The sequence below is a fragment of the Bos taurus genome, chromosome 11, assembly GCF_002263795.3.
Source record: "Bos taurus isolate L1 Dominette 01449 registration number 42190680 breed Hereford chromosome 11, ARS-UCD2.0, whole genome shotgun sequence".
Taxonomy (NCBI): Eukaryota; Metazoa; Chordata; class Mammalia; order Artiodactyla; family Bovidae; genus Bos; species Bos taurus.
This window is the reverse complement of record NC_037338.1, coordinates 36,801,709-36,814,478: the sequence shown is the minus strand read 5'-3', so window position 1 is coordinate 36,814,478 and position 12,770 is coordinate 36,801,709.

Sequence of the window (12,770 nt, the reverse complement as noted above, 5' to 3'; positions counted from 1 at the left end):
CCCACAAGTAACCCAGATATAGCAGTTATCAGACATGGATTCTTTTTTAAGTGGGAGTATGAGCCTACCTGATAGCTCAGTTGGTAAAGAATCCGCCTGCAACGCAGGACACCCTGGTTCAATTCCTGGGTCCGGAAGATCTGCTGGAGAAGGGATAGGCTACCCACTCCAGTATTCTGGCCTGGAGAATTCCATGGACTGTATAGTCCATGGGGTCACAAAGAGTTGGACATGACTGAGCAATTTTCACTTCACTCACTTTACATGAGTTTATGACAAAAGTATTATGGGATTACCAGCTACACAAAATGTTTATCTGAGATTGAAAATGTCACAAACTTATGTTGATGCCAATCTCCTCAGTTGTGTGGTTCCCCGGCCCCCAACAATGCCATCCTACCCTTTGGACTTCCAGTGAGCCTTAGCCCACTTCTAACAAAGTCTCTAGCCCTGTGCTTAAGAATTCTTTACTCCAGAACTGTCAAAAGCCATCCTTGCTGCTGGGCTCACAACAGGCCTAAAGTGCTTCAAATAATGATTCTCAGGAAATGGTGAATAAAAGCCAAAGTAGGACAGTTCTGAGGTGTGTGTTTTGCACTGTTTCCCCATGGAAACTACTTAGGTGGCTGGCTTAATAGTACATCCTGTGCTGGATGTGTTCTCTCCCTTCACTTCCCATTTCTCAGCCAGTATAATCTATACTCCCCAAATTAACTCCTTTAACCCAAATCCTTGTTTCAATGTCTGCTTCTGAGGGAGTCAAAACTTAAGCTCTCACATATACTGGTGCAGGCTCAGAGAAATATGTCTAGAGTTGGAGTTTTGCCAGGTAAGTACAACCGAGAGAGGGAGAGGGGAAAGGAGCATTATTATAAATTTAACAGAAACTTGGGAAAAAGAAGAAAAGAGTATAAAATCACCATTGGATATATCCAATTTTCATATCAACTCCCCCCATTTACAAAATGCCCTCTCTTCACCCCCATTGCCAATTGAGGTCATCTCAACATCTGTGGAATATCTAAATTTTAAAAAATAACATTCAAAAATACCTAAATACTATAAAATTCTTCCAGAAACAACTAGATAATATGTAAAGAATTGTGTGGTTTTGGAAGGGAATGCTTGAATTATTCTCTGTGCCTCCGTTTGGCATGTTACACTGTGTAAGCAAATTTTCCCTAAAGATCTCTGACTTTCAGAGCTCACATTTTGTGCAAGGCTCTATCAGCCCTTTTAACCAAGCTGCAGGTTATTATCACTTGGGGAACATTTTTTACTACCTCCAGAGATTTTAATTTAATTAATGTGGGTTAGGGCAGACTTCAGCATTGTCTTTAAAACCCCTCAGGCAGTTCTAATATTTAGCCAGGGTTGTGAATCATAGATCTAAGGGATTGTGATAAATGACGTTTATGTAATACTTTTTCCTTTTCAAAGTGATTTTCATAAAGTGAAGCACAATCAAACTAAAATAAGCCCAAAACAGTGGTCTGCACAGGAAACCAAAATGCTTATCTGGTTGGCCACTCAGGCCCCAGAGCCTATCCACTTCAGAAAACTGTCTATGACAATACATGGGAAAGTTCTATACAAAGATGACAAAAGAACTTACAAAGCATGATTAAGCTCAACTTTTGAGATATCTGCATTTCACTATTTGTTGTTGTTTAGTCGCTAAGTCATGCCTGACTCTTTTGCAATGCTGTGAACTGTAGCCTGCCAGGCTCCTCTGTCCATGGGATTTCCCAGGCAAGAATACTGGAGTGGGTTGCCATTTCCTTCTCCAACATTTCACTATACATTAATATAAAAACTGGCACTTCCCTGGTGCTCCAGTGACTAAGAATCCACCTTGCAATGCAGGGGACGCAGGTTTAATCCCTAGTCCAGGAAGTAAGATCCCACATGCTACAGAGAAACTAAGCCTGTGTGTTCCCGCGAAAGATCCCACATGATGCAATTAAGCCTCAATGCAGTCAAATACATTAACTAATTAATTTTTAAAATACATTAAAAAATAAAGATCTGTGATCAACTACCAAAAGTACCTAGAGGAGGAATCTGAAAATAATTTCCAGTTCTTCCTCATTCAGGAATTTATGAAAACCCTTGGTCATTGTGATCAAAGGCATATATTCTTATCCAGTCTTGATTCTGTTTTCCAAAACTCTGCTGCTCTTCTTCATGTATCAAACTACTCTAGTCATAGAGCAGACGCGTGAGGATGTATCTTGTGTCAGAATACTAATTCTACTTGCAGAGAATTCTCAATCTGTATGTCTGGAACTGTTCAATGTTGATTTTAAGTGCCAAGTCTTTACCACCAAGAGAAGCTGTCCCCACAGTTACATCAGGAAAGACTGGCTGCCTGCTTTCTTGTTCAAGCTGGGGCTGGCTTTGGTCTGTTCAGCTTAGCCCTATAGCCCTGGAGCTCTCTAATTTGCAGGCTCTGACATCTGTGTTCTCTGTAGCTGAAAGCATTTCCCTCTGCCTGCTCCATGTCCTGGCTGGCTCAGAAAAAGGGAGAGAGTTTATTCTGCTCTATTAGGCAAGAGGAATAACTTCAAGCTGTACTTTCTACTGGACACTTGTTATGGGATACCATTAAATATCCTCTGGCAGCATTGACTCAGAGCATTGTTCTCTAATATTTTGTATCCACTATCTTGAGATCTATACTTTGAAATAAATTAATGCTATTTGATAGTCATACAATGTTAGAGGTAAAGGAAGAAAAGTTATTGCTCATTTTGCAGAGGAGGAAACTGGGCAACAGAAGCTAAATCAGAGTAAGACACAGAACTGTTTAGTGCAAGAATTAGGATTAGTAACAAGCACAGCAAATTGCATGGATTCAAATGCAATTTTAATTGTTTTCTTGTGTAAAAATATACATGACAGGGACTTCTGTGGTGGTCCAGGGGTTGAGAATCCACCTGCCAATGCAGGGGCCGAAGGTTCAGTCTCTGGTCCAGGAAGATTTCACATGCTTCGGAGCAACTAAGCAGCCGATGAGCCACAACTTCTGAGCCCCTGCTCCAGAGCCCATGCCCCACAATAAGAGAAGCCGCCACAGGAAGCCCGCACCCCAGGGGCAGCCCGTGCGCAGCAACAAAGACCCAGAGCAGCCTAATATAAAACACATAATTTTTTTTAAAAAGGTACATACCAGAATTAAGAAATAAATGATGAACTGGGGAAAAGATTCACAGCATGTACAACTGAGAAGGTTTAACACCAGTATGTCAGGAATTCTTGCCAATCAATAAGATAAAAGTGCTGCCCTCACAGCAAAATAGACAGAAAGCTCATTTAAAAAACAAATACAAATGGCCAACAAGTATATGAGCTGATGTTTATTAGCGAATACAAATTTAAAACGATGATTGGTGGATATTTTTCACTTTTTAATCTATGCAGTATTCCTTCTCCCCTTCTACTTTTTTTTTTGCTTATTTTGTTTCCACGTATATTTAATTTTTTAAAACCTTTTTGTTTTGTATTGAGGTATAGCTGATTAACAGTGCTGTGATCCTTCTCCCCTCTTTTTGATATAAAACATCTTTGTCCCAGATTCCAACTCTGTGGTTCTGGGAGGGCTGATGACACCTATAATAGACATCTGTTCCTTTTGTTGGTGCATCATTCAGCCCCCCTCCCCTGTTTCTCTTTTACAAACCCTTCACCTCTCCTGTGAGTCGTTCTGGTTTTGTTGCTGGGGCTAACATCTCCCTCCATCTTTGTGCCTGGGTGGTATCTGACCCAGTCCTAACTAATCAGAGTTTTCTCATCCTCCCTGCCACCATGATTGGCTTAGGCATAAAATGCAATATCCAAGTCAGGTCAACCAAAGTCTTCCTTAGAACCTTTGCTGCAAACGTCAAAACTGAGGCACATGTATGGAACAGTCTTATGGACTCTGTGGGAGAGGGAGAGGGTGGGAAGATTTGGGAGAATGGCATTGAAACATATAAAATATCATGTAGGAAACGAGATGCCAGTCCAGGTTTGATGCACGATACTGGATGCTTGGGGCTAGTGCACTGGGACGACCCAGAGGGATGGTATGGGGAGGGAGGAGGGAGGAGGGTTCAGGATGGGGAACACATGTATACCTGTGATGGATTCATTTTGATATTTGGCGAAACTAATACAATTATGTAAAGTTTCAAAATAAAATTAAAAGAATAATAAAAAAATAAATTAATTAAAAAAAAAAACAAAAAACTGAGGCAAAGCTGGTCATCAGTAATTGAGTTTGACACCCGAGGATTCAACCAACTGAATTAAATATATTTGGGGAAAAAAAATTCCAAGATGTTCCAAAAAGCAAAACTTAAATTTCCTGCATGCAGACAACTGTTTACATAGCATTTACATTGTAATAGATATTGCATGTAATCTAGAGATGATTTACTCTCTAAATTGGGAGAGGGGAGTTTAAATATATAAATTATATGCCAGTACTACACCATTTTACATGAGGGATTTGAGGAGCCTCAATTTTGTAATCTGCAGAGAGTCTTGGAAATAATTCTCCTTGGATACCAAGGAATAACTGTATACCCTCTTTGAGACTCATGAGACTTCTGAGTCATTTAAGTCTGGAGCTGCCAGGAACCATTTTGTCAACAGGCAGATAAAGTTTATTGAGAATGAAGCCCAAAACATGAGTGGGATGAAAGGTAACCAATTAAGTCCTGATAGCATTGTATGAGCCCATGGATCTTGTTGTTCCTGAAAGCAACACTCTTTTCTAGACTTTTCAGTTACATGAACCAACATATTCACATGTTTTGCTTTAATCAACTTAAGTTAGATTTTCATAAAGGAGATCAAATAAGCTCTGCTTAATGTAAAACTAAATAAAAAAGAACAAAGATTTCTCTTTCCTCCAGACCTCCTAGACTGAAATGATGTAAGCAGCTGCCTGCAACTATATCCCCCTCCTTAGAAAAAACTGTGTTCAGTAGAAAACCAATGAGGATAGCTCATTCTTAGACATCAACTGGGTTCCTTAATCAGGTCAATCCTGAGGTCAACAACCTGATGAATGATGTTCATTAATCTCATATTTTGCTTAAGCCAGCTTGTATAAATTCTCTATCATTGTAGCCAAGAGTCCTAACAATGATATCTTACTTGTATTTGTCCTAAAAAAGAGAGATAACAATTTCCCTAAAATCAAAAATAACAATAACCAATATTATTGATGATGTGCCAAAATAGGGATTCTCATGCACTGCTAGTTTTTGAACACAAACATTTTGTACAGTAATTTGACTATAGATCTGGAAAGCCTTAAAAATTACACATCATTGGAGGAAGGAGAAAGGGATAACTAGGTATAAACTAAGGTATTTTTAGGGCAGTGGAACTATTCTCTATGATGCTCTAATGGCAAAAAAAAGACATCATATATTTGTCAAAACCCATAGATCTGTACAATATAAAGAGTAATGATGCTGACAAAAGCTGTGGATTTCCGTTAATGTATCAATATTCTTTCATTTATTGTAACCACAAAGGTACCACACCAATGTAAGACAGTAATAGGAGAAGCTGTGTGGGCACAGAGATGAGTATGGAAGCTCTCTATACTTTCTTTTCTACTGATGTAAAACCGCTCTAAGAAATAGCCTATTAATTTAAAAATGAAAGAAGAAAGAAAGACAAAAAGAAAGGAAGGCAGGAAAGGAAGGAATGCACATGGTTTATCCAGCAGTTCTGCAACTATAAATTTCTCCCAAGGGAAAAAAAACGGGCAAGGATGCAAAGAATATAAATAAAACAATTGTCATGGAAATGTTTGTTATAGTAAAAAACTGGAACTGGAATCTATTCAAATATCAATCAGTTTTCACAAAATGCTAAATAAATAATTCATATGCAGTCTAAGAGAATGAGGGTGTTGATCAGGGCTTTTTACCTAGGTCCAGGGATGAGCTTCAGGGGTTCAAATGCTGGCTTTCTCATGGAGACATTTGCAGGGTCTTTGGATGCCCTGAGGGGCCCTCTAATCACACAGCTCCCTAACATGGTGACACTACTGGGACAACCAGTGGGACTCTGGACCTCGCCCTGGCAGGTCACCCTCTTTGGGAAATTCCTTTCAAGAAAGCTTGAGTCCAAATACCTTGCACTGCTTAAAAACCCTCAAGAGCCTCCTAGGACCTACAAAGTCCACACTTCCTAGCATGGTATTCAATGGTATTCAAGGCCTTCTATTATAGGGTTTGAATTGCTCATTCCAGTCCCACTTCTCACTCAAAGAGAATTACTTTTTAAAGTCTAGGTACTTTGCTCTATCACTGTTCAAAACCATAGTCCCTTATGAATCACATGATGATGGAAAGATCAATTCAAATGACAGTTTCAATTATCATTCCTGGCATGGACCAAATATAAAGCAAATTAAACTGGCATGATTTTGTACAACAGGTAAAGCGATAAAAATTTTAATGTGACACTAAAGACATTCTCCTTTGACTAAAAAGGGTTCTTTTATTTACCTCATAAAGAGGAAACCAATGTAAAATAGATAGCCACTGAGAATTTGCTGTATGAAGCAAACTCAGGGAACTCAAACTGGGGCTCAGTAACAACCTAGAGGGGTGGGGTGGGGAGGGAAGAGGGAGGGATGTTCAAGTGGGAGAGGACATGGATAAACCTATGGCTGCTTCATTTTGATGTTTGGTAGAAACCAATGCAATACTATAAAGCAATTATCCTTCAATTAAAAATAAAAAAATTTTTAATTCAATATTAAAAAAAAGAAAGAGAAAAAAAAAGGGGGAAACCAAAGGGTAATTGTTGGTTCTGCTGCTGCTGCTGCTAATTCGCTTCAGTCGTGTCCGGCTCTGTGCGACCCCATAGAGGGCAGCCCACCAGGCTCCCCCGTCCCTGGGATTCTCCAGGCAAGAACACTGGAGTGGGTTGCCATTTCCTTCTCCAATGGATGAAAGTGAAAAGTGAAAGAGAAGTTGCTCAGTCATGTCCGACTCTTAGCGACCCCATGGACTGCAGCCCACCAGGCTACTCCGTCCATGGGATTTTCCAGGCAAGAGTACTGGAGTGGGGTGCCATTGTTGATTCTACAGTGAACTAAATCTGATAAGCCACAATAACATAAATGTTCATATACTATTTTTTACAATTTTAGAATTAACACAAACAAATAACAGAAGACTAAATTATTACACTTGAAAAACTTAAAACTAAATTTGCAACTGACAGAGGTTGAAAAGTGAAAAGGGAGAAGAGCAGGTAACAGGGAACATCTGAGCACAACTGTCCTCAACAGGAGATGCTCTCTTGGTTGAAGGAACAGCAAATACAGGTTCAAGGATATTATCTGGGACTTCAGTGGTTAAGAATCTGCCTGCCAATGCAGACGACACAGGTTTGACTAAGCCTGAGGGCCACAACTAGTGAGTCCGAATTCTAGAGCCCTCAAGTCACAACTACTGAAGCCAAGTGCCCTAAAGCCTGTGCTCCCCAACAAGAGCAGCCACCACAGTGAGAAGCCCCTGCACCGCGATGGAGTAACCCCTGCTCACCGCAGCTAGAGAAAAGCTCGAGCAGCAAGGAAGACCCAATACAGCCAATAAATACATAAACAATTTTTTAAAAGAATATTATCTGAAATCTAAGTGTTGACTGGTAGAGGAAGCAGAGATTAGTGTTGGGAGGAGGGAAGTGGCAGAGGATGAGGCAGGAAAAGTGAACTAATTTGCACCCTATATAGGCGTGACAGCTATATCAAGAAACAACACATTTAGAGATATCAAGGTAATCACAAAAAGAACTAAAAACAGAAACTGCTAAAAGTAGTTACCTCTGGAGAACAAGTTAAAAGGACATCACAAGGAAGCAATCAGTCAGGTCCAGAAATGGGACATTCTACTAGACGACTGACCTAGATTCTCTAATAAATCAATGGTGTAGGGGAAAAGTGAGTAAATCACAGGAGACACAACAATTGAGTTCAATGTGGAGACTTCATTTGGGACCTCTATTGGTACAATTTTGAAACAGAAAAATTGGATTATTAGCTGAATATAAAATGATGATAGGAGAAACTGTTAATTTCGTTAGGTATCATAATGGCATGTAGGTTAGATTTTAAAATGTCTTTTGTAGTTAGAAGCATAGTGGAGTATTTCAGGAAAAAATAACATGATGTCTGGGATTTGCTTTTAAAATACTTTAGTGCCAATCCCTCTTACCCTTAGAACATAAAGGGATAGAGAGAAACAAGATTGGCCAAAGGTGATAACTGCAAACGCTGGGTTCACAGGGTTCACTGTACCACTGTTTCTGCCTTTATGTATGTTTGGAATTTTCAAAAATAATAGACTGTTTAATTAAAAACAAAAAGCAGGTGCCTCTGGGGTGTGGGATAGAGCTTGGGGAGCAGCAGTGCAGATAAGATTGTTTTATGTTTTTCATTTATTCAATGAATGTTTATTGAGTCCCTATAATGTGTGAGGCACACTTTAGGCACTTTGGGGATATAAACAGATCAAAATTTCTCTTCTAGCGGAGCTCACATTCCAGTCAGGGGAAAGAGACAATAGTTCATAGACATAAAAAATTAGTTTGATTTGTGGTTGTTTAATTATACCTATGGACTTTGATAAAAATAATTGAAAAAAGATCGCTTTAAAAAATAAAATAAAATCTCCCTCCTTTTCATTCCTCTATCTTTACCTATCAGAATTCTCCTTTATTCTTCAGGTTAGCTTCAAGTGATCAGCTTTAACAAGGTCTCTTTCATCCACAGCTAGAATTAACTGCTGTTTTGTATTTTCTTGTACATCACTAGTAATGCTAACATGTATTTTATTCTCTCATATGACTCTTTATAGCTTTACTAAATGGTTTTATATTTCATTATTTCATTCATATAATAATCTTGAGTGGTTTTTATTTCAATATTATTATTTCCACTTACCAGATGAGAAAGTTAGAGCTTTGAAAGAACAATGACCTACATCAAATTAGTGAGAAACAGAGATGGTGTCTGAAGCCTAAATCATAGTCTCCAAATGCAAATGTTACTCCACTACCTCTCCATAGTTAGTGGTTTCTAACAGTCTTTTTCTTGTTAAAATTGATTTGAATCAAGTACTCTTAACAAATGATATTAAATCAGGTAGTTCAGAAAATCTTGGGAGGAAAAGCAAGTCTCCCACCTCATCAATCCCCAGTCATTTTACAAGAGCAATATTTTTTCATCATTTTCGTTTTTAGCTCCTTTGGTGGTCATCTGTGTAACTCTAGAGAATACATTCACATCTCCAAGTATTGATCATTATCACCTTTAGATATTCTCAGCTGGCTGTCTCCTATAAAGGCGGAGGACTTAGCCATCTGAATGGCTTTCATGTCTTGGGTTAGGTTTCCCAACACGCTGACTCTGAGACAGAGGCTCCAGGGACAACCCTGGAGGAGTGAAAGCAGCAGAACTGAGCTGCGAGAGGAGCTGACCTGCTGAGCAGAAGCCTGAGCCTGTCCCAGGAGCTGGGAAAGTCCTTCATAGCTGTCATGAACTGAGACAAGGGGGCTGGGCCTCCATATCCCATTACTGACCATCAACCAGTCATTAAAGTTGGAGAACATCACATTAGACAAGATACCCCTCCTCAGCTGAGACCCAATTCCAGAAAAAGGACTCAGAGGTAAGTTGGCAGCAGCCAATACTTCCATAATCAGTGGAGAATGAACGTCTCAGCCCTGGTGTGGGAATGTGAGTAGACACCCACTACATGGCTTGGATCCATTTACTTCTTACAGCAAACCACCCCATTTGAAGTTCAGTTCAGTTCAGTCACTCAGTCGTGTCCACCTCTTTGTGACCCCATGCACTGCAGCACGCCAGGCTTCCCTGTCCATCACCAAATCCCAGAGCTTACTCAAACTCATATCCATAGAGCCGGTGATGCCATCCAACCATCTCATCCTCTGTCATCATCCCCTTCTCCTCCTGCCTTCAGTCTTTCCCAACATCAGGGTCTTTTCAAATGAGTTAGTTCTTCGCATCAGGTGGCCAAAGTATTGGAGTTTCAGTTTCAACATCAGTCCCTCCAATGAACACCCAGGACTGATCTCCTTTAGGATGGACTGGTTGGATCTCCTTGCAGTCCAAGGGACTCTCAAGAGTCTTCTCCAACACCACAGTTCAAAAGCATCAATTCTTCAGCACTCAGCTTTCTTTATAGTCCAACTCTCACATCCATACATGACTACTGGAAAAACCATAGCCTTGACTAGATGGACCTTTGTTGGCAAAGTAATGTCTCTACTTTTTAATATGCTGTCTGCTGCTGCTGCTGCTAAGTCACTTCAGTCGTGTCCGACTCTGTGCAACCCCAGAGACCACAGCCCACCAGGCTCCCCCGTCCCTGGGATTCTCCAGGCAAGAACACTGGAGTGGGTTGCCATTTTCTTCTCCAATGTATGAAAGTGAAAAGTGAAAGTGAAGTCACTCAGTTGTGTCTGACTCCTAACAACCCCATGGACTGCGGCCCACCAGGCTCCTCCGTCCATGGGATTTTACAGGCAAGAGTACTGGAGTGGGGTGCCATTGCCTTCTCCAATATGCTGTCTAGGTTGGTCATAACTTTTCTTTCAAGGAGCAAGCGTCCTTTAATTTCATGGCTACAGTCCCTCTGCAGTGATTTTGGAGCCCCCAAAAATAAAGTCTGATACTGTTTCCACTGATTCTCCATCTATTTGCCATGAAGTGACGGGACCAGATGCCGTGATCTTAGCTTTCTGAATGTTGAGTTTTAAGCCAACTTTTTCACTCTCCTCTTTCACTTTCATTAAGAGGCTCTTTAGTTCTTCTTCAGTTTCTGCCATAAGGGTGGTGTCATCTGCATATCTGAGGTTATTGATATTTCTCCCGGCAATCTTGAGTCCAGCTTCTGCTTCATCCAGCCCAGCATTTCGCATGAGGTACTCTGCATATAAGTTAAATAAGCAGGGTGACAATATACAGCCTTGATGTACATTTGGATTTAACCCACCCCAATTTCTGTTTGGTTCCTTTGTTTGGAGAACCTTACAAGTATGTTGGTGAGCCAAATTACTGCCCTTGCCTCTGCACATGCTCTCAAAACCACATCTGAGACTCACTACTTCCCTCCTCTACTACCAATTTCAGACTCCCTTCTCTCAGCTAGCACATCTGCTGGTCTAGGTGGCTCAGCTGGGGCGGGGATGGGGAACCCCAACCTCCATTCCTGAGGAGTCTGAGTCTATGGTCAGCAAGCCTCCTCAGGTTAGGTTGGCTACACTGTCCACTTACCATCAAAACTGGGTGTGTGAGAAAGAAGAGAGGCTCTGCTGGATAAGCTGGATGCCAAACATATTCTTCCCCGCCCCACCATGAAGCTGAAATCTCATCCTCTTCTGATGACTGGCATCCATTATTCCTGCTGGGATGTGGTTCCTTTCCCTAGGCTTCTCTCCTTCACATCTCACATACTTGCACGTACCTCTAAGACAGCTCTAACTCACTAATGCTCAGCACAGCAAGTTCAACATCTTCACAACTAAACTGATTTTCTTCTTCATTCATAAACATGTTCTTTGTCCTTCTGTCCAGCTCCTATGCTGAAACCAGGTTCATTCTGGGTTCTCTGCCTCCTTCACCCTGTAAATATACCAAGTTCTATAAATTCTCCCCCTAAATAGCTTCTAAATTCACTCTTATTCTCTGTACCTCCCCCACACCCCCTGCAATAGTCACTTTCCTTGCTCAGGTGGACTTTCTCACCTGGACTATTACAAAATCCCCCAAATGTTCTTCCTTTCTCCAGTTTCCCCAATAGTCCTCCCACCCACATTATACCACATCTTTTAAAAAGTATGCCCTTTCAGTGATTAAAACTCTTCTAATGTTTAGGCTCTTCACAACTTGGCCCCTTCTTCACTCACCTCCTCTCCACTCCCCCTGCACCTACTTATTGCTTGTAGCTGCCCAAAGGTGACAGGCTCCCTTCATGTGTGCGTGCCAAGTTGCTTCAGTCGTGTCCAAATCTTTGCAACTCTATGGACTGTAGCCAGCCAGGCTCCTCTGTCCATGGGATTCTCCAGGCAAGAACTAGAGGGGTTACCATGCCCTTCTCCAGGGGATCTTCCCAACCCAGGGATCAAATCTGCACCTCCTGTGTCTCCTGCATTGGTAGGCAGGTTCTTTACCATTTTGCCACCTGGGAAGCCCGGCTCCCTTCATGCGCCTCATGCCTTTGCCTGTTCTTCCTCTTGGCCCACAGGCCTCCTGGTGGACTCTACTTCTCTTTGGAGATTCACTTCATTCCATCTCTGACCCTTCCTGATAGGTAGAATGGGCTGCTTCTAGCCTCATGGTCACACTGCAGTTCTTCCATACCTTTATTAAGACTCTTATCACATTATGTTCACTAATTTGTCTTACACACATAGTTGACTGAAATATTTTTTTAATCAAAACGGTTTTGTACCATTCAGTTGAGTCCAGTGCATTGTATTACGTTCACAGTTCCTAGAAACAGTAGATAATCAAAAGATGTCAAATGAATGAATGAAATACACAAATGTTGTTCAGGGCATGATGTACCTGTCTCACCATCAGCAGCTGAGCAGATACTTCGCATCATTTCCCAGTACTGTTAACTGGATGTGTGCTGACTGACTGTGGGGCCTGACCTCAAGAGGACTGCCAAGATTTTCTGTTCATAGCCTAAGAATGCAAAACTCTGTATGTTCTCCCTGGACAA